Below are 23233 nucleotides of genomic sequence, written 5' to 3' on the forward strand. Positions count from 1 at the left end.
TTGTACTAGTAATGTGGCTTTATTAAATTGCTGACCCTTATTATTAATAGCAAACACTTAGTTAATAGCAAGTTTATAGCTAAGAACAAACATTTCTAGTGGAATATCCCCAGCTCACTGGTTAGATTATTTGACTTTCAGAGCGTAGCAACTGATTTCAAGTGGAACATGCTTGTGAGACACAATAAAAATGTGTACTCATGGTGCGCAGTGGCGTAGCCAGGATTTTGTTATCAGACATACACATTTAATAACCGAAAGAATAAAAAGAATAATCTACCTTGCCTGATGTTTAGATCCCCAAGCCCAGCCTCTTGTTTTTCATTGCAAACCTGGCAAGTAGTTATAGGTCTCGGTTTTACAACAGTCGTTTAAAGCATGATTCGCATGGGACTAAAAACCAGGTGCAGAGATGTTGGTCAAAAGCAGAGGACGTCTAGTTGTAACCTCCCAGAAGTGGATTAGTTTTTATCAACAAAAGTCGGTAAATTCAAAATGAAATGGTATGTGCATGATTTGCAAACAATCAACCGTGTTTAAATAACTAAATTTCGCAGTACCTTTTTTTTCCCCAAAGGCTACAATAACCATTTTGTCCCTCGAGTGATATGTATTTCCACACATATCTTCAAATGCACCGTTAAAAGCATTCATTTTTAAGAGTCGGCAGTTATGTTTTGTATTTTCATCCGTCCCCAGTTTTTCTTTGTGGTTCAGCCTTAGATGAATATGTAATTATCCTATATAAATTTGCAAAAAGGAGGTGAAAATAGTGCAAATCAGGGTTTTCAAATATTATAATGAGATGTACTAAAGCTGCCGGCAATTGCGACACTTACAATTGCATCAATTTGTTAAGAACTTTTGAAAGCATGTTTCAAACAGTCACATTTCCCAATCCCTTTTTCTCGTGTGTTGCCAGTTGTGCTCAAATACCTATTTTTCCCTATAAGCAGAGTGTACTTACAAGCCTTGAAAACAAATTTCTATGACATTTCAGGTTTCCCCAACGTGTTTGGAGCAATAGACTGCCGCGAACCCCGCCAGCTCATTCTGAACATCTCTATAAGAATAGCAAACACATGTGCAGGTGGTTTGTAACTGTGCACAATTTAGCACTGCACCCCTGACTATCTTAAATACAAACTGACAATATACATGTGGCTTATAGGCTATGTGATAATGTGAATTAGTGGTATAATGCAAAATGTGTTGCTGGTCCCTTGAAATTCATATTAATGGGAATTGACTGTCCTCCTGTAAGTATCACAGCTTGTCAATGTGTCACCATTAACACTAACTTGGCCTATGTAGTAGCCTAGACAAGTAACACTATTTTGTGTTACTTGTCTAGGCTACCACATAGGCCAAGTTATTAATAATAATAATAATAATAATAATAATAATAATAATAATAATAATTAAAAAAACACGAAAATCATTTGTTTCTATTTAAAATAGTATTTTATTTGCATTGTACACTAATGTATACAATGCAGCAGAATTATTTATTTTGTGTTACCTGTAGCCTACAGACTAAAGTAAAAAGAAAGTGTGCTAGATATTCATTTGATTTTACTACTGTACTGTATACTGTATAGGCATACTGTACAGGTTTATATTGTTTTCATAATGTAATGTGTAGTCTGCCCAAAACATATTAGTGTTATTTCAGCGCAATGATTTATACATTTAAAATATATTGTGCACTACAAATGTATTTTTTTTTAAACCTGACACCTTATGTCAGACAAACATATCCGGTTTAGCGAGGGTCTACTGTATGATTATGAAAAGCTTTTTGATAGAAACACATTTTTTATTTAGGGGTGAAGGTGGGGGCCCCACTGTATAATATGATGGGATTAAACTGCCTTTCATTATTTATTCGAAAAAATCTCGCTAAGATAACTCAAACAAATATTTAAATGAGTATATTACGGCTGTCTTTATTAACATAGTGTCTCTTAGTACATACAACAAAATGTATACTTTGCGAATTGTTGCAACAGAAAAAATAGGAACACGCTAAAAGAGCAATGTTCTTGTATTGACCGTGTGCTATAGGCTCAAGTAAACATACAGAATGGTATAAAAAATCAAGCACTCACCAGGTATCTGCTGTTAAGCTGTTATAATAATAAATATATAAGCTTAACAGCAGATACCTGGTGAGTGCTTGACTTTTTACGACATTCTGAATTGTTGCAACAGAAATGCAAATGGCGCTGTGTGTTTGCGCTGCGACTGGCCCATCTTAGTGCATCTACCCCTCAGTGTTTTTTGGATTTCGTTCGTTACCATTCTGTAAAAACTGGGGTTACCTTTATTCCAATATATGAGGAACCTCCTAAAATGTCTACTAAAATCGTTTCTGGTGGTGTAATAGAGGGGTATTATTGGTTTTAGTTGGTTATATTTTATAAGATCACACAAGTACAGCAGTAAATGGCCTGTTTGTCTATGAAAACTGACATTCTGTTTTTAGACAGTTAGTAGGTCAATCACTTATAGTATTCAATACCAGCCATAGTCTGTAAGCACAACACTCAATAAGACAGGTCAACAAACTCTTTACTTAGCCTTACTTTCAATTGTACCTGTAAATTGGGCTGGAAGCTAAAGCTAAGCTAGGTCTGCCCATTTCCAACCAATTTAGTTGTAAAGGTTTTTTTTGTTTTTTTTTTATTTTTCTGAACAACGGTTTCTCCACACACTTTACACTATCTTTAATGTACTTCACTTCTGTTTACTTTTGATCAAAGGCATATCCAGCAGGCCCCCTAGTCTACAGCTCCATTGTGGCAATGGAGTATTCACCATACTACAGTAGCATACAGTAAGTATTCCTTAGAACCTTGCTTGTTTCACATACCCTTGAAAAGCCACTGATCTTATCAAAAAGAGGGTGTCGTTTACAGACTTGGGTCACCTTGGGAGATTGCTTCAGTTCCTCTCGCTCGCTTGACACACCAACTTTAACACTCAAACTTTACACAGTAACATCTTGACTTGATTTACTGATTCCTTTTCCACTAACTTTGTAGCAGGTTGAGTTTTCCATATGGCTTAATGAGTTACATAAATCTTTGTAACAGTGCTCTGGAGTAAAAGTATTTGTGGTTTATTTTGTGTTTATCAATAATAGCCCTATGTCTTGCTTAATGAACCCATATGTTCATGCATAAATGTATGTTGTAATTCAATGGCTGGAACACACACGCAAACAAGAAGTTTAAAATTGATCATATGTTGGAAGTACATGTATTAAATAATATAACACATGTAAGTATAATGTAGCTGCAGTCTAGTTAATTTACCTGTATGTATAAGAGTATCCCATTTGAGGTCATGAATGCTCAAATGCTAATTAAAAAAATACACGCATTTACACAGTTTATTTAATGAGCCAATAAAATGTTGCATGTTACTGTAAGTAAAACAAAACTGACATTGCAAATTATAATTCATTAATACAGTGTATAAGGATGTTTTTTTCTTCTTCAGTGTATTCAAGCCTAATTTCCAAAGAATTATTTTTAAAAAAAATACCAGTAAAATAGGAACAAGTTTCTTACATATGTTGCTATTCTAACTCAAACTCAATCATTTATATAAAAAAAGACCCTTATTTTTAAATTAACTTTGTTTTCATAACTTACAATGTTATCTACCAGTTTGAAAGTGTCAATATTATCACTGGTTCCTTTTTTCCAGTGTTGACTATACAGTATACTGTGGTTCTGTGTATATTATTTAATATATCATTTAATGTAAGTGTTTTAAATATTGCTTTGACGTTCTTTATTTTAATTCTAGATAATTAGGGAGTACTTTTTTGTGAAAATTGTAAATGCAAGGTAGACTTTAAAGATGGAGCCTTCCTTTCTATTATGCACTGTGCCAAGTGGCAAATTTAAATACTGCCATCATTTCGATCAATAAAAGAAGGGGACTATGTGAAAACCAAATCTGAGTCAAGCCTCTAACAGTGTACTTTTGCCTTTAAAGGGATTGGTAATTTTTTAATAGTTAGATGATGGGGATATATAGACCTCCCTCTGTTTGGATCAGTTCAACTGTATTTACACATTTCTGAAATACCTATAGGGTGGTTCTCTGTGAATTTCATTGTATTATTTATTTATTTATTTATTTATTTTAAATAAATGTAGTAGTCGGCAATTGATTTTTACCCCGTTTTTCTCCCAATTTGAAATAGCCAATTATTTTAACACTAGAAGGACTGGAGATATACTCATACCTAGAAGCCCCAGCTGTATTCAAAACACTGTAAATAGTATAACGAAAGGAGAAACATTGGGATGTAATTAGGTTTTTTTTTTTTTTATCATTGAGTACGTCACAAACATCTGAACAACCGAAGCGCGCATATATATATATATATATATATATATATATATATATATATATATATATATATATATATATTTAGCTCAAAGAGCCAGCTGCCCAACGTTTCGATATGTTGTACATATCTTTCTCAAGGGAGCCTTTGTTTGAATCAAAACATTGGAGGTATTTATAGGTTTTTGACGACATGACAACTACTTGTTATTGTTTACATTCAAATCCATGATTTATTCTTACATGATGTAATGGTGTTCTATATATTGTGACATCATTTTTACTTCTATCTTTGATTCTGTATTAATTCTAATTAACACTACTTTATATAAACTTGTATTTTTATTATATCATGCAATGCTGGCTCTGAGGATCAGTCTAGATTTGGCCTCCCCAGCACATCAGCTTTTGAATGAATTTTGTTTATTTATTTAAATGTTATATATTTATTGAAGTTAATTAGTTCATTATTTTCTGTTGAGTCCCGCTGGCATAATCATGTTCAGTCTATTTATCCATTTACTTTCTTTTATTCTTCTATATGTTGCATTGTCTAATTTGACCTGTTTTAATACTACAAACTTTACATCATTTATGTCATGTCCCTGACTGGTGAAGTGCTGTACTATTGGTTCATTCATTTTTTTATTTCTAATTAATGAAAGGTGGTTCTGAATTCTTTTATATAAAGTAGTTCCAGTCTCTCCAACATATTTGATTTCATCACATTTTCCACAGGCTATTCCATAAACAACACTGCTATTTTTACAGTAGGTATTAGTTTTTAGTGGATATGTGGTGTTCTTATGTTTAATTATATTTTTACTTTTGTCTATGTATTTACACACTTTACATCTACTAGTGCACATGTTCGTAGAACCTATTTTGTCAATTATTCTTTTATGTTTACTGTGAACTAAAATATCACCTAAATTAGCTTCTCTTTTGAATCTCTTTCCAAAGTAATTGTTCTTCCCATTTCCCCATGTATGTACTGGCAAAATGCATTCCTAATTTAGATCCTATTGCTGTACCATTGTTTTGTTTGTAATTCTTATCAACAAATGTAAAATAACTGTTTTCCAAAACTATGTTGATCATGTTCAGTACCTCTGCTGTAGGTATTGATTTATCTAGTCTATTATCTAGTGCTTTTTGACAAGCTTCTAAAGTTTCTTTACGAGGGACACTTGGGTACAAGGATTTTACATCCATGCAAAATGAAATTGTATTCTCTGGAAGGTTGTGTTTTATTGATTCAAGTCTTTTTAAAAATTGTGTTGTATTCTTAACATAGCTTGGTAATTTCTCAACGTGCGACCTAAGTTGTTTTTGTGCTATTTCAGCTATTATGTGTGTTGGATTATCAATTGTACTGACTATCATTCGCATAGGGTGATTTTCTTTGTACATTTTATATATATATATATATATATATATATATATATATATATATATATATATATATATATATATATATATATACAGCTCTGGAAAAAATTAAGAGACCACTGCAAAATTATCAGTTTCTCTGGTTTTACTATTTTTGTTTTATTCTATAAACTACTGACAACATTTCTCCCAAATTCCAAATAAAAATATTGTCATTTAGAGCATTTATTTGCAGAAAATGACAACTGGTCAAAATAACAAAAAAGATGCAGTGTTGTCAGACCTCGAATAATGCAAAGAAAACAAGTTCATATTCATTTTTAAACAACACAATACTAATGTTTTAACTTGGGAAAAGTGCAGAAATCAATATTTGGTGGAATAACCCTGATTTTCAAGCACAGCTTTCATGCGTCTTGGCATGCTCTCCACCAGTCTTTCACATTGATGTTGGGTGACTTTATGCCACTCCTGGCGCAAAAATTCAAGCAGCTCGGCTTTGTTTGATGGCTTGTGACCATCCATCTTCCTCTTGATCACATTCCAGAGGTTTTCAATGGGGTTCAGGTCTGGAGATTGGGCTGGCCATGACAGGGTCTTGATCTGGTGGTCCTCCATCCACATCTTGATTGACCTGGCTGTGTGGCATGGAGCATTGTCCTGCTGGAAAAACCAATTCTCAGAGTTGGGGAACATTGTCAGAGCAGAAGGAAGCAAGTTTTCTTCCAGGACAACCTTGGCTTGATTCATGCGTCCTTCACAAAGACAAATCTGCCCGATTCCAGCCTTGCTGAAGCACCCCCAGATGAGTCCAATTTTCAGCTTTGCCCAACACCTGGTCGTCTAATGGTTAGATGGAAACCTGGACAGGCCTACAAGCCACAGTGTCTCCCACCCACTGTGAAATGTGGTGGAGGATCGGTGATGATCTGGGGGTGCTTCAGCAAGGCTGGAATCGGGCAGCTTTGGCATGAATCAAGCCAAGTACAAGGTTGTCCTGGAAGAAAACTTGCTTCCTTCTGCTCTGACAATGTTCCCCAACTCTGAGGATTGGTTTTTCCAGCAGGACAGTGCTCCATGCCACACAGCCAGGTCAATCAAGGTGTGGATGGAGGACCACCAGATCAAGACCCTGTCATGGCCAGCCCAATCTCCAGACCTGAACCCCATTGAAAACCTCTGGTATGTGATCAAGAGGAAGATGGATGGTCACAAGCCATCAAACAAAGCTGAGCTGCTTGAATTTTTGCACCAGGAGTGGCATAAAGTCACCCAACATCAATGTGAAAGACTGGTGGAGAGCATGCCAAGACGCATGAAAGCTGTGCTTGAAAATCAGGGTTATTCCACCAAATATTGATTTCTGAACTCTTCCTAAGTTAAAACATTAGTATTGTGTTGTTTAAAAATTAATATGAACTTGTTTTCTTTGCATTATTTGAGGTCTGACAACACTGCATCTTTTTTGTTATTTTGACCAGTTGTCATTTTCTGCAAATAAATGCTCTAAATGACAATATTTTTATTTGGAATTTGGGAGAAATGTTGTCAGTAGTTTATAAAATAAAACAAAAATGTTCATTTTACCCAAACACATACCTATAAATAGTAAAACCAGAGAAACTGATCATTTTGCAGTGGTCTCTTAATTTTTTCCAGAGCTGTATATATATGAACATTTATTTTACAAATCAAAACAAGAAAATGTAAATAAATAAACATCTGAACAGACATTGGTTTACAGCATACCTATTTATAAAACTGAAACGATAGCAATACATTTTTAACTTTTCAACAGCAATCGGTTTATTATCAGATGAGCAAAAGCAAACGAACAACGTAGATAAATAAACTTAGAAGAACATTTTACAAAAGCGCACAGCACAAGAAGTTATAAAAAAGAGTCTAATTTATTTTTCTTTTTTTTGACAAAAGGGTATTCCTTTACCTTGAGTCTAAGGCCGTTCACAATCAACACAGATAATGCTCTTCCCCATGCCGCCTTTCTGCACAGGATGTCCGACGTTTTATTTTTATTGCACTTGCCAACCTGGCATTGGCGTCTCTTGCGGCTCTCAGCGGGGTTGCCAGCTTCAGCTGTGGGTACACACTTGGCAGTCTCCCTCTGTTCCAAATGCTTCTTGTGAAGTTCCTGTGCTAACTGTAAAATATATTCTCTCCTTGGTAAATTCTTCTCCGTGCATTCTTTGTAAAGTACACAGGAGTTGGTGGCTGCTAGGTCCAACACACTGTAAAACACCTGTTCATTTTTTGGGAGATACATATTTTTTTAACGCACGTTCATCGCACTGCAAAGTTGACAAGCATCTTCTCTGTGTCAATACAACTGACTTTTTCAAAAATTGTGTGTAAACCAAAATGGCCGCCTGACGCATTTCTTTAAAAACCTTTCAAAATCTTCGGTCAAATGAAAAACTAGCTTATAACTCCTTACAGAGTGCAGATAGTGTAGTGGTTACTATGGAACACATATATGCTCTATTCAAAAACTGCCTTGACCGTGACCTTTGACCTCTCCTTAAAGTCAAATGCAAAACTGGCTTATAGCATGAGCAGATAAGTTCATTGTTACTATGGAACACATATAGGAAACCATATGCACTCTATCCAAAAATGACCTTGCCTGTGACCTTTGCCCTCTCCTTAAGTTAAAATGTAAAACTATCTTATAACTCCTTACCGAGTGTATATAGGTTAATGGTTACTATGGAACAGATAGGAACCCATATATGCTCTATCCAAAAATCACCTTGCCTGTGGCCTTTGACCTCTCCTTAAGGGTCAATGTAAAACTAGCTTATAAGTCCTTATAGTGTGTAGATATGGTCATGGTTACTATGGTGTTTAAAGTTATAAAGTATTGTGAGATAATGAACTAATGCAGTATTTTAAATTGAAACTGCTCCATAAAACTGATCTATTGCTGACACTTGTGCTGCAATGCTACAGCTTGCCAAAATGTCCAACTGGTAGTGAGTTTGGAAGCTTTAAAACTGCCTGGCAGTTCTAGTTATTATTATTACTGTTATTTAAACGGCAGTGAAATACATCAGTTTATGAGTAAAGGAAACTGATCATTGTAAATGCAGTAAGGTGAGAAATAAACTGACTCCATTGTGATTTAGCAGTTGGTTCAAACAATTTAACAACATGCTGGATTGTAAATAAATATAAAACTATAAAGAGAATCCAGAAATAGGAAAACAGGGTTTTTATCCTGGGTTGTTTTTGGATGATAATAATAATAATAATAATAATAATAATAATAATAATAATAATAATAATAATAATGTAGGCCAGTAAAGTTTCTTGTCCTCTCTTCAGAGGAGCTGGCTGGGATTGTGAAGTGTATAAACAATGTCCAAACGAGATTTCTCCATTCAGTATTCTTTATTTCCTTGACATATTTGTTGCTTTTAGTTACAGCATTAGAATATAGAGCTCAATGAAACTTGCTTAAAGTACCCCATGGTAGGGGTCGCCGAGTGGCGGTGCACAGGGTAAGTCATACAGCGCAGGTTTGAGTCCTGGCTGTGCAAAGCACTGGTCTTCACTGGGGACTCCGACGGGAGCATCGCATGGGTTAGGGAGGTAAAACCAGCAGGGACTGTTTCTCCTCATCGCTCTACAGCGCCGAGTAAGCTCAAAGTGGACACCTGCATGGCTGGCCTGTGTCTTCCAGAGGTCGATAGCTTGCTGACATCCGCTCTCGAGTTCCTGGGTGAAAAACGAAGCTGTCTTGGTCTTGGGATCTGAAGACACCCGCTAAATCTTCAAGAATTTCTGCAGTGAGGATAAGTGATTGGGAATTCCAAATTGGGAGAAACTCGGGGGGGGGGGGGGGGAAATACATTCCAACATTACAATAGCATCAGCAATTAAACAAATTTAAATGAGATGGATGCAGTAATTGTATTGATTAAAGATTAACTGAGACAATTTTTTTTTTATCTCAAGATTATTCGCGATTATTTTTTTTTTTAAATCGCTCGACAGCCCTAATTCCTATATATTTTTTCTCCTTTCAATTATTTTAAGACATTTTGAGACATTTTGAATTAAGAAAATTAGAAGCGGAACACGGTTGCGACAATATATATTCATATTCAATAAGTGATGGCTAACCATGAGCAACAAGGCTGTGCTTCAAAAGTAAGAAGTGATGAGTTTTAAATATATTGTTTTTAAGTGTAAGTTCTGCTTGTTTTCTTATTTGGAGATGAACAGTATGGTACAACACATTTTTTATGTCAAAACTGTGGTAAACTGTTGTTTTAGTTGGTATGGATCCCCAGTACTTTCTGGATTTCCAATTACTTATACCATATAACAGAATACCATGTGGCATTTTCAAAAGGCAGACACATACTAGAATGAATTTCACAATAGTGTCAGTTTTATTTAGTTTTTTTGACCTGAGTGAAGATTCAATATAACATCACACTATCATAGTTTGTTAAATCAATGGTGCACTAGCCAACTCTAAGTCTAATCTCATACAATATCAATTAAAAAAAAAACTTAAATAATGTCTGTTGTTATAATTTTCTGCAGGTTCGATTTTGTGTACCTATAAAAAAAGTATAAGAACATAAGAACATAAGAAAGTTTACAAACAAGAGGAGGCCATTCAGCCCATCTTGCTCGTTTGGTTGTTAGTAGCTTATTGATCCCAGAATCTCATCAAGCAGCTTTTTGAAGGATCCCAGGGTGTCAGCTTCAACAACATTACTGGGGAGTTGGTTCCATACCCTCACAATTCTCTGTGTAAAAAAGTGCTTCCTATTTTCTGTTCTGAATGCCCCTTTATCTAATCTCCATTTGTGACCCCTGGTCCTTGTTTCTTTTTACAGGTCAAAAAAGTCCCCTCGGTCAACATTGTCTATACCTTTTAGGATTCTGAATGCTTGAATCAGATCACCGCGTGGTCTTCTTTGTTCAAGACTGAATAGATTCAATTCTTTTAGCCTGTCTGCATACGACATGCCTTTTAAACCCAGGATAATTCTGGTTGCTCTTCTTTGCACTCTTTCTAAAGCAGCAATATCCTTTTTGTAATGAGGTGACCAGAACTGAACACAGTATTCTAGGTGAGGTCTTACTAATGCATTGTAAAGTTTTAACATTACTTCCCTTGATTTAAATTCAACACTTCTCATAATATATCCGAGCATCTTGTTGGCCATGGTTCCATTGCCATCAGTTGTATTTCACTTCTTTTTTTTTTATTTAATGTTATTCGGAGATGTAGTCTCACAAAACCATTCAGCTGTGCTAACCTGCAATATGCTGTGGATGCAAAATAAATGTTGTAGTTATTTGCACTGTGTTATGAGCCATAATGATTTGATACTGTGCTATTACTTAGTTTTGTTTTTTACGAAGCCAATGAACCACGCTGATAATGCAAGTCATTTCTAACCATGTTCATTGTTAAAGCTACTATACACTTGATAAAAATGGTACATTATCAATTAAATGTAATTACTCGTCTTGATGTTGTAGAGAACAAGATAATAAATCTGTGATATCTAAACATTTTTTGAAGATCATACAACTGTACTCTATGTAGTGTTTGATAATGTCTAACACCAACACAGTTACAACTTCCAGTTAACATGCAGTTAGTTAGCTGGACTGTGCTGTATTCAATCAAAAAAGACATTCAGTACGTTTACATGACAAAGCGTTTTCCGAAAACTAATGTTTTCGGAAAACTGAATCAGAAAACGGATTTTCTTAAAACGTCACTTTTCTGTGTTTACACGATTAACGACAGAAAACCTAATTAGAATTCAACTGTATAATGGATTGAAGTTTTCAGAAAACGCAGTACTGTAGTAGCCTATGTACGATTTGAACAGACCGGACATTTCTGCTATAGAACAGAGACCAATCCAATATAGTGCTTTATCGAAGTGTCAGGTCTTAAATTCAAAGATTACTATCCTATAGGCCTACCTCTATTCAGATTCCCCACAATGTGCAATCAGCCTTTCCAACAGCTCATCCTGTTCTATATTACCAGTTTCTTTTGCAGACATTCTTTTAAATTCTCACGTCATTTTAAAGCTGGAAAACACGTGCTGATTCAGTATGGGCTATTAACAAATACATACAGACAAATGTATTACTTTATCCCTAACTAGACAAATGGCTGCATGCAGACTGACTACAGATTATTATTATTTTCTCTGTTTTCTAAAACCGCGTGCAGGAATGAAGGTCAGAGTTTGCACATGCGCAGTATGCTATCAGAATAAGTTTTCTGAAAAGTGTGTTTACATGACATACATTTTGTTAGTTTTCGGAATTTAATCGGAAATGTCTTTCGGAATTTAATTGGAATTCTTATGCTCATGTGAACGCACTGATTGTCACCTTTATGTCAGGAAGTTTGTTTGAATGCAGTCATAGATCAGAAATGTGACAATTCCGTGTACTATTCATTGAGCTACATTAACCCAGATTACAATGTTTATATTGTATTGCATACTAACTATAGATTTTAAATACAACCAATATAATACAAGGTTTTATGAAATTCTTTCAGAATAAAGGCATTTTGTACCAGAATCACCAGAAAGACTGCAAAATGACCAGGCAGTACAAATAACAAGCATATTATTTTCTGACCACCCATAATAGTACATAATAAGAACAAAAGAAACACGTTTTTTTTTCTTTCTTTCGATGAGTGACTACAATCACAGAATCCCGTCGATTCCTATGAGGCAAAATGATAGGCAAACAATTTTGTGTGTGGAAAGATGATTAATAGTGGGGTGGAGGTTCCAAAAAGCCAAGGCAATACCCAAATTTGGTTAAGAATGGAAACATGCAGATGAAAGAGGGTAATGAAATGAGACACTTGGCATGCTTGTCTGTAAGTAAACGACAAATCTCACACCCTTTGGCACAAGGCACCAAGTAAACATGCCAATTTTGACGATATCCACATGCCTACATTATTGACCCAAAGGTAAAACATTTTAGCGTGATACCCCTTTCAATTACAATAAAATACAGCAACTGTCATCAACTCTAATGAACGGTTTGCTGAAACCATTCTTCTGTCTTGTCAGTATGATCAGAGAACACTTTGATAAAGTGGTTCTATATAAAGTGGTTCTGTTAGCATATAAGGCAAGTTTCTTTCTAAACGATAGATGTAACAAGATATTTGTACCAGGAAAGGACGGTATGTGAAATCCAAATAAACAGAAGAGAAATGAAGTTTCTTTTGGTTCAAGACATTAACCTAGTCATACAAGAAGGGCTGGTACTCTTCTGCTGTGCTATGCATTGCATCGTTTTACATCTGTTTGCGATCAACAGTTGCTATAAGTAATGTTCTTTTAAAAATTATTGTGTGATAAACTGGAGTAATAAACATCAACACGTGCACATACAGAGGGTCTTTATAATTGTAAATATTTGAATAAAATCAACGGTTCATCAGACAATACCCACAATCAATGCTTATGGTATATTGGAGGCTAGGGGTCTTAGAAAAAATCCATCGCAGCTGTTGTGTTCACCACAGATGGACTCAGACAGACAAGTGTCCACATTTTGAATGAGTACCTTAAAATAAAGAAATACAAGTGAAATAAATAATGCACTGTTGGAATTAATCCAGCGATAGAAAGTACTTTCAGAAGTTAATGGTACTGTTGTAATACAGTATCATAATAATAAAACAGTGAAGGAATAAAGTATCTTATGAGGCTTTCCAATATTAGTTTAGCAAGTGTCCGATTAATCAGACATTAAAGGTCAAAGCCTGAACAAATTAGACTTAGATAAAATGAGTTGTTGGAAATGTGTCTGTAATTACCCTCCCTTTTTGGATGACAGTGTATAATGACAGGTGAAAACCCATAAGCACTTGTAATTATAAAAGATTAATCACTGTCACAGACAGAAATTAAAGTGACATATTAATGACCTGAAAAAAAAAACACTGAAGAAATGCTATTCTAGACCTGCACCAATTTCTGTTTTAGCAAGAATCAATTTAAAGACGTCTGAAATGTGTGTCTAAGATTGTCTTTGATGTGCCATCAATATTAAACTGCAAGAAGAACCACCTGTCTTTAGAGGCAACCATGACAACAGTTTGAAAAGCATAAGAAAATAACATACAGTACATACACATCCAGAGCATTAGAACAGCTTGCATTATTTTAGCCAAAAAAACCTTGTGCATGTCTTATTTGCATGCATCTATATTCTGAATAGTATTTTCTATTATGTCCATTATGTCCATCACGTTTAGCTTTTCAGGGACCTAAAAAATGCACACTTTCATATCCGTGATGTAACATTTCCAACATAAACAAAACGTAGGCCTATATTATGCTTGAAACATAAAGCTTATCCTATTATTTTAAACGTATCGGCCATCATTTTGATTAAAGCAGAAACAACAACAAAAAAAAGGAACGCAACGCGCAGACTCAAGAGCACATTGTGCCATATCTCTCATGTTGTGATCTTGAACAGAACAAACTCTAGACACTGACACAATTTGATTAGCACTGGCCAATCAGTGGAAAGTGGGAGGCAGAAAGGGTGACAAAATCAAGACAAAACGACGTCTCTTTTAATGTGGAATCCTTCTTATTGACATACTTTTCTCTGATTTCTCAACAATAATAAAATAAATATTCATTATTTACATTATAGTAAACCACAGGAGTTGATATTAAGTAGCTACAAGGCGGAAACTGTATTGGAACAATATTTTAAAAAATGTTACTGTTGCTGTGAAAAATAAAGATTTGTATAAAAAAACATTTTTTTTTAATTAAATACATAGATTTTATACTTCATAATTACTGGAAGTAATGTATTGTTCAGGTTTTAATTTTGTTTCAGCAGTTATTTTTGTAATGTCCTGTTTTTCTGAATGTCAGTTCATATTAAGTAAAGTCTTCAAAATCGCTTAGGTTTAAATGATAAGGAGGCCACTCCCTCAAATTTTGGACAACTCCTGGTAGTAGCACAGGCATGAAAACTCATGTCAAAACATTGTACCAAAGTCCTTTCACCTGGTTGCGCCCACCTAGCGCCCCATAATCGGGTGCTAATTACCTTTGCCCTAGCGTTAATGCCTTGCCCTTTGGTCAAAATTGGGCCCGTCACGTACAAATGGATCATTTCTGAGAAGTTTTTTTTTTTCATGGCCTGGGCTATGGGACTAAACATCTACAAATGTAAAGGAGACTCCTTATAGGAATGTGTTTCAAGCTTGTTTTAAATCAAAGAGACACTGTATGTACTATACATTCAGGGGTAGTGTAATTGATGACCATGCTGATTGATGATGACAGTAATGGATTGTGGTGTCCAATGTTGAGTCAAAAGACTTCTCGAATGTCTTAGAGGGCAGCAGTCTCAGATGTTCCCATGGTAGTTTTTGTGGCACAGGATCAAAAGAAGCACCAGCTACTCTGAGACTCACCACAAGACCAGCGTTAAGCATCATGCGTATGCACTCAATAAAACAAATTAACTTAGTACTTTTTTTTTTTTTTTTTTTTTTTACTAAATAAAAACATGCATAATTACTGATCATTTCTGCAAATTACATTAAATGACTGGGAATTTACTTAAATATGTGAATTTATTTTGTTGTTACTAATATCAAGTAAAGAAATTAGCAAGAATTACTATTACTTCAAATTATCTACATCTTGCTTACATCTCCTGAATTATTATGTAAAAAATACTAAAGCTAAGTAATTTAATGATCTGTTATTTAGAATTACTAAATACTTGAAATTATTTTATATGCATATGAATTTGTACAGATGGATACAAATGGTATTTGATGGAGTGTTTATCTTGTACCAGCATAATGAGTGAATGCAGTCAGCAAAATTAACTATTGTTTGGATGTTTTCTAAGGAAATGAATGAGCTACCATTCTCTCTTGCCATGGTAACGACTGATTCAACCTAAGGCATTTACTGCAATCAGTCTGTCATATACAAAGAAGGAACCTTGGTAAAATTAAAACAAATGGAGGTACAGCAAAATATCTTTTTGTGGGTGTGTGTGTGTGTGATATAGAATAGAACAGGTTTTTACTTCTCCTCTGAATATTGTAGACATGTTATCAATGGTCTTGACCACTGATACAATTAAGATAAGCCGGTCAAAAGTAGGGCACAAATAGAACGTCAGTCATTCTTAAAACACAACCAATTTGATTTTACATATCTTTAAGGAATCCATTTGCTGACAAAACAGGCAGTGTTTCTTTAGCCAGTTAATGGCATGTGGTTTGATAAAGAGGGAGGGGTCATGTTTGTTTTGTTGATTAGAAATTATTATTTAAGTCTTTGACTGGGTGCCAGGTAGCAAAAAGGAAGTCATTAAATTATTTTCATTTTTACCTTGGAAAGAAGCAGAAGGCTAAAAAAAAAAAAAAAAAAAGGGCAAATTAACAGACTAAGCTAATCATAGAAGATTCATTTGCACCATGAGTTATTTTGAAATGCACGGAATCCTGGTAAATTAACCTGCTTGTTCCACTACTCAAAAATGCACCTCACCCTAAAAATATCCATGTATTGGCCACGTTTCCAACATTTTCAGCTGAACAGTCATTTCCGCTAATAAAATGTTTTCCTAAATATTGTTTCACAAAAATGAAAAATACCAGGGTTTACTGTAACACAAGAGTTACAGTACAAAGTCGCTAAGTGAAGAGCTTTAAACAGCAGGCACTGAATGGCAGCAGTGTTGCCTGTCAATGTATCAAACCCCTCTAAGCAGGATTTAAGGCATGTCTAACCTGTTAAAACTCTTTCACAAGCAAATGCCTGTTTGCTTCAAAACACTTGGACCAATGGCTTTAGTTATTCTAAAGTGATGCAATGGTGTTATATAAACCTGACCCATGTACAGTATAAGGACATAACCTTGAGGAAAGACAGGTATTTGAGTCTAAAAACAGCTCTTCCATGATGACTATTCTCCTAAAGTCAGAATGGATATTGAGAGTTTGGGAGTCATTTATGATGAGGATTTATTGTACAAAACTGTATTTTGTTTTTTCTTTATTACTGTTTAACAACATACACAAACACGAGCTTGGTGTTCTAGACACAGCCAGCTCTGCGTCTGCTTTATTTCTTGTTACTATGAAACAAGTCATAACAAACATCAGACTGAAGAGCCTTGCCTACATGGATCAACTGGCACACTGCTACATGGCAATTGTGGCTTTATTCTGTCCCTTTTCATTTATTTTCTTTTACACAAAATGTCCTTTTGAAGAACAGAAAGAAACAGCAATGGGGAACTAGAGACAGAAATTGGGATCATTCGTAGACAGTTGAAGTATAAAGGTTTTACCTCTCTAAGTATAGTAGGTCAGATGATTGCTCTCCAATTTAGGACATAATCAAATTCCTTTCCAGCCTCTATGGCATGTTCTTCACACTATACCTTATTAGCAATGACTACCAGTAGAGGCTGCTGTATCTAAGCTGAAACAGGGGCTGGTACAAACATAAATAAATGGAATGTGACCTGTTATGCAATAACAATGTATGTATTTGTATTTCTGTATTTATTTATTATTAAATACCTTACTTAAATGTGTTTTGTGTTGTTATATAACTATATGGATGCTGAATACAAAATTAAGGCTGGAGTAAAATTATATATATATGCTAACATAAATGTCACTGCGCAATTGCATTTATACATATTCCTTCATAAATACTGAAATACTGAAACACTAACATTTCTGATTTGCTTTGGGAATGATGCTGCTCATCATACAAGAAACTGCAGCCAAATTCTGAAACCAAACCAAATTTTTATCAGTAAATACAGGATTGGATTATACTGAGTTTATGAAGAAAATAAAAAAAACAGGGCTGCAGAACATTTATTTTACATCAACATGTTTCTTACTAAGCAGATCTTGCTCTGGTCTGAAGTGCATTTACATATATCATCCCCCTATGCAATAATAAACACAATGGAGGCTATATTAAACTCCTTAATGTTGAAATGTATTATTTCAATGAGGTACAACCACTTTTAACAAGATGAATACTACTACAGTGATGACTACTACGACTACTACTAATAATAATAATGCATTTCATAACTTCTTAACTGAGCTCACTGCTTTACAGCAATTTTTTTTTCTTTTTTAATTTAGGCGTTGCCAATTATTTTTATTATTTTCTCCCAATTTGGAAATGGCCAATTATTTTAGGCTCAGCTCACCGCTATCACCCCTGCGCTGACTCGGGAGAGCAAAGACGAACACACGCTGTCCTCCGAAGCGTGTGCCGTCAGCCGACCGCCTTTTTTCACACTGCCATGCAGCCACCCAAGAGCTACAGCGCCGGAGGACAACGCAGCTCTCGGACAGCTTACAGGCAAGCCCGCAGGCGCCTGGCCAGACTACAGGGGTCGCTGGTGCGCGGTGAGCCGAGGACACCCTGGCCGACCTAAACCCCCCCCCCCCCCCCCCCCCCCCCCGGGCGACGCTTGGCCAACTGTGTGCCGCCCCCTGGGAGCTCCCGTCCACGGTCGGCTGTGGAATAGCCTGGACTCAAACCGGTGACGTCCAGGCTATAGAGCGCATCCTGCACTCTGGCGAGTGCTTTTACTGGATGCGCCACTCGGGAGCCCCTTTACAGCAATTTTAATCAATTAATCAATACGTAGATGTAAGATAATAATAATAATAATAATAATAATAATAATAATAATAATAATAATAAAATTCAAACCATTTCCCAGAAAAGCAATTTTTAAATTGATGTATCTGATAATTGATTTTTAAGATTAACTGAAGTAGGCTACACAAATACACAGATATGCACACACACACACACACACACACACACACACACACACACACGTTTTATTATTATTAATTAGTCATGTAGCAGGCGCTTGTGTGCAAAGCGACCTAAGTTACAAACTAGGAGTGGAACTATGCATCAACTGCTGCTGCAGTCACTTGCAATAGGACCTCGGTTTTACGTTTCATCCTTAGGATGGTGATCTCTCTCTCTCTCTCTCTCTCTCTCTCTCTCTCTCTCTCTCTCTCTCTCTCTGTGTGTGTGTGTCTGTGTGTGTGTAATTTCAAATCATTAATTACCTACCAGCTTATCCAGCCTCTGAATTTACTGTAAAGTTTATAATTTGGTGAACTATTTTCTTGACAGCTGTCTATAATGAATATTCTTGACTGCATTTTATACATTTATTGTGCAAGGACTTTCTAACTTAAAATATTTAAGATGTGTGCATTTCATTTAATTGTTACAGTCTTTGTTGGAACATAAACGATAAACAAATTGCCACTGTGTATATATATATATATATATATATATATATATATATATATATATATATATACACGCAGTATAGAACACTTTATATCTTTTTAGCAGAATAGAAACTTGATTTTTGAAAAGCGACAGTTCTACCCTCCGCACTCCCCTTGAACCTCTCATCAATTCTGATAACTACTGGAGTGTTCTCATTTCAATATAATCTTCGTTATGACGTCAACACTTGAAAAAAATGACCTGCGAAAGCAAACAATACTGTAGCGGTATCAATTCATATATATATATATATATATATATATATATATATATATATATATATATATATATATATATATGAAAAAGACTGTGCTCCCAAGAAAGCTACTGGCTTCTAGTACTAGAGTTTTCAAACATAACTTCGCGTGATGTCTTACCAGTAGGTTGTACATACCGTATACATAAACACACCAGTAAAAGTTTCTTTTTAAACATTTTTTGTTTATTATTTAGTTTTTTTTTTTTCTATTTCCTTGTAACCTACGTTTAGTTTCTATTCATAACATACCTAATTCTATAAATGTGTAAATCTAGCACATCCCTGGTATTGCTTCTAGTCTAACCGGCTCTTTAATGTAAGAAAAATCATATATAAATTATACTGCACTTACCTGGCTTGCAGGTTGTTTTTTTTGTTTTGTTTTTTTAATTGCTAAGGTACAGCATGGAATACTAAACCAAGAACCGCTTTCTTTCACACTGCATATACAGTCCACCAGAGATACATCCACTTGCTGCTGTGTAGTGTCTGCTCAGGCACAGCTACAGAACAGTCCTGCGTGTGTCACTTTGCAGAACTATATACTAAACTGCATCACATCTTTCAGTCGGCTCCCAGCTTCATCTCTCACTCCGTCTGTTAATTTGTCCACTTCTAGAATGTCCAGGAGAGCTTCTGAATTACTGCACTCGTGGGGCTTGTCTGATTGGCCGCTCTTCCAATGACGTTTCCGGCAGGTGGCACACCCATTCAATATATGAAGTGGCTTCTTGCAAAGATGAAGGTGGAATGACTGTTTAACGAGCTCTAGAGATACAGCGCTATGTTACTTTCCCAGCATTGATAGATCATTTCTTGTGAATGAAAATTTCAACAGTGAAGTTTTTTTGTAGCACTAGAAGTACAATCAGCTCTCTTGATTACTGATTCAGAGTAGAACCTATGTATGAAGGAACACTCATCTTGTACTTGCACCGAACTGCTCCATATTTTGCAGTAATAATAATAATAATAATAATAATAATAATAATAATAATAATAATAATAATAATAATAATAAAGCAGCCTTATACAAATATTGCAGTACTGTATAATGCATTAATGTGGACACAGTACTTTGGATGTTGTACTATTCTGTTGCACTGCAAGCGTGTTATGGGTATTTTGCAGCACAACTTCTGAATTACTTTTTGTATAGGGATGCTTGCACTATTCTTGGGGTGTTTGAAGAACCTCTGTGCCATGCATTGTTAAAAAAGAGACACACGTCCCAGAAAACAACTTTAGATTTTGTCTGCATGCAGTTAGTGGCTGATATGAGATGACAATGACTGTATATCTTAGTTTAGCACATGGCTAGTTACAGTAGTATTAGCTATTCTGGTATCACAGTGGTTAGGGTTAGGGTTAGGGTTAGGGTTAGGGTTAGGGTTAGAAGCAACTTATCAGTACCATTTGTTGCAAATTCATGTTGCTGCCATTGCTGGCAATATGCACAGTAACCCAGAAACAATGTGGGAGTTACTGAGGATGTTGCCAGTCAACCGAAACCAACTCCTGTAGACATGAGAAAGTGACCACCTTGACATTAAAATGACACTTTTCTGACAACACACATAATTACAAAATAAAATGGGATGAAGCTTTTATCTGTTACATTCATAAATGCATTCTGTGTAATTTCTAGACCTGAGATACAAAAATAAATAAATCCATATTTCAAATATATCACTCAGAACAAGCTAGTAATCATGGGAAGTCCAAATAATAATTATGAATCAAAGCTTAATCCCTTGTGGAATTTCTAAGCCAATTATAAACTCTTAAAAGCAGAGACTTAAATTAGAAAATAGTTTCACGCAGAATATATCAAGTGAAAAATTAAGTTACAATGAAAAGTCAGCCCTAACTAACCATCACAACAATTAGTAATATAATCTACTAGGAGTTATGTGCAGGCTGAGTATGTTAACAGCAAAGCAAATACATGAATAATCTCCATTAGTGTAGTTAAGGCTGATTGGTGCAGCGAGTGGTGAAATATGTGAACTTTGAAAGGACAGGAATCAGAGTTTGGTGTAAACCTGTCGTTGTGGTGATCAGCAGTAATCAAAACATTAGCTGTGTTCTTAGAAATATCTGAACTCTACATACCAACACAAAAGGCAGAGAAGAAATACAATGTTTTATTTTTTGTTTATTTATTTATTTTTTTAATCAGATAACAAGCAAACTGAATTGTATGTAAGCTGACAGAGTGACCTGATAGCAGGTGAGTGGAGGTGGTAGAGTGGGTAGGGTATGTACATGCAGTTGGGCAAATTCTATTTCTTCAAGTTATGGAGACAATTCATGATAAGGACCAACATGTGAAATAAACGGAATGAGAGACAGGCAGGGGTGCTTAGTCTAAGTACAATCCCTTTACCAACACAATGTTGATCTAGGTCTTTATTGTATGTACATAATTCATGCACAGTGCAGCAGTGTGGAGTAAGGGCAGCAGTGTGGAGTAGTGGTTAGGGCTCTGGACTCTTGACCGGAGGGTCGTGGGTTCAATCCCAGGTGGGGGACACTGCTGCTGTACCCTTGAGCAAGGTACTTTATCTAGATTTCTCCAGTAAAAACCCAGCTGTATAAATGGATAATTATATGTAAAAAAATAATGTGATATCTTGTAACAATTGTAAGTTGCTCTGGGTAAGGGTGCCTGCTAAGAAATAAATAATAGTAACAGTACAAAATACATTTTATGTCACTACATGAAAAAAGAATCCACAAATCTGTGTTACTCATAATGCATGAGTACCCATTCCATAATAAAATGTATACCGGTGTCTGTATTAAACATAAATAAAAAGCAAGCCTTTATTTTTGCAATTGACTGAAAGATATGAAGGACTCAGTGCCCTCTACAGGAATAACAATCAATTGTATTAATGCAGGACCGTACTATTGAGCAGTCTTCTAAAATACATATTTTCCTCACTAAAACTTTCAACTTAATCCTGGAGCCTGTGAGTTTTAACAAGGATTTCTTTAAAGTTCCTTCATAATCGTACCATTTAAGGGCATGGTGCCATAGAACCTTGCTCTCTGAAAGGATGCCAGTTCTTAGTGTCCTGCCTGCTAATAATGCACATGTTTGGGCAACTGCAGACTGTCACCGAAGGCCAGGGGAAGGGGAAGTCAGTGACCTCACATAACACCATTCATTAATTTTCCTTGCAGAAAAAAGCAAGGCTGCTAGTCATGCAATTCTCCACGTAGAGTAATGTTACAGCAATCTTTATATTTCTTTGCAGATCACAGTCAGAACAGAATTTCAAAATGAAAACTGCATCTCCATTGTAAACAAATCATGTGACTTAAGTTATAAATAAGAACAAATGCAAATGTTAATCGCAAGAGTGCTTACAGTTGTATTTATGTCACATGCAGACTCATGACAATGGTAAGCAGTATTTAATAAATAAGTAATGTTTCTCTTTTCCCACTTTAACGGTTCTTTGGATTTTGAGTTACCCACCCAGACCACTGGACAATGAGAGAGGAGGGACCACAACAGGTAACAATCAGATGTTTGTTTTTCATTTTCCAACACACAATACTGAACAACAACACAGCAGAAATCAATTTTGACTAAAAGCCACAAGGGTGCCAGGGTCTAATAGAAAAGACAATGTAAAACGAACTAATATTTAATACTTTAAAAAGCTGCTGTTATTCCTAAAACTATAAATATAAATCTCAATTTTACACTAGTAATTCCTAAAATCCTGAGATATAATTATCTTTATTCTATTTACATTTGTTCTAGCATTAATTATTTAACATACAAATTATTATAATTTTA

At 35.3% G+C, this 23233-nt stretch overlaps 1 protein-coding gene across 1 annotated transcript in view; it reads right to left on the minus strand.

Moving 5' to 3' along the window:
- Nucleotides 1-20013, minus strand: part of LOC117410915 (muscarinic acetylcholine receptor M3-like) — a 115620-nt gene extending 95607 nt beyond the window's left edge. The window contains exon 1 of the mRNA XM_034017866.3: nt 19769-20013. The gene's annotated coding sequence lies outside the window, so the exon portion shown is untranslated. The remainder of the gene's footprint in view (nt 1-19768) is intronic.
- Nucleotides 20014-23233: the final 3220 nt, after the last annotated feature.

Source organism: Acipenser ruthenus, chromosome 6, assembly GCF_902713425.1.
Source record: "Acipenser ruthenus chromosome 6, fAciRut3.2 maternal haplotype, whole genome shotgun sequence".
Taxonomy (NCBI): domain Eukaryota; kingdom Metazoa; phylum Chordata; class Actinopteri; order Acipenseriformes; family Acipenseridae; genus Acipenser; species Acipenser ruthenus.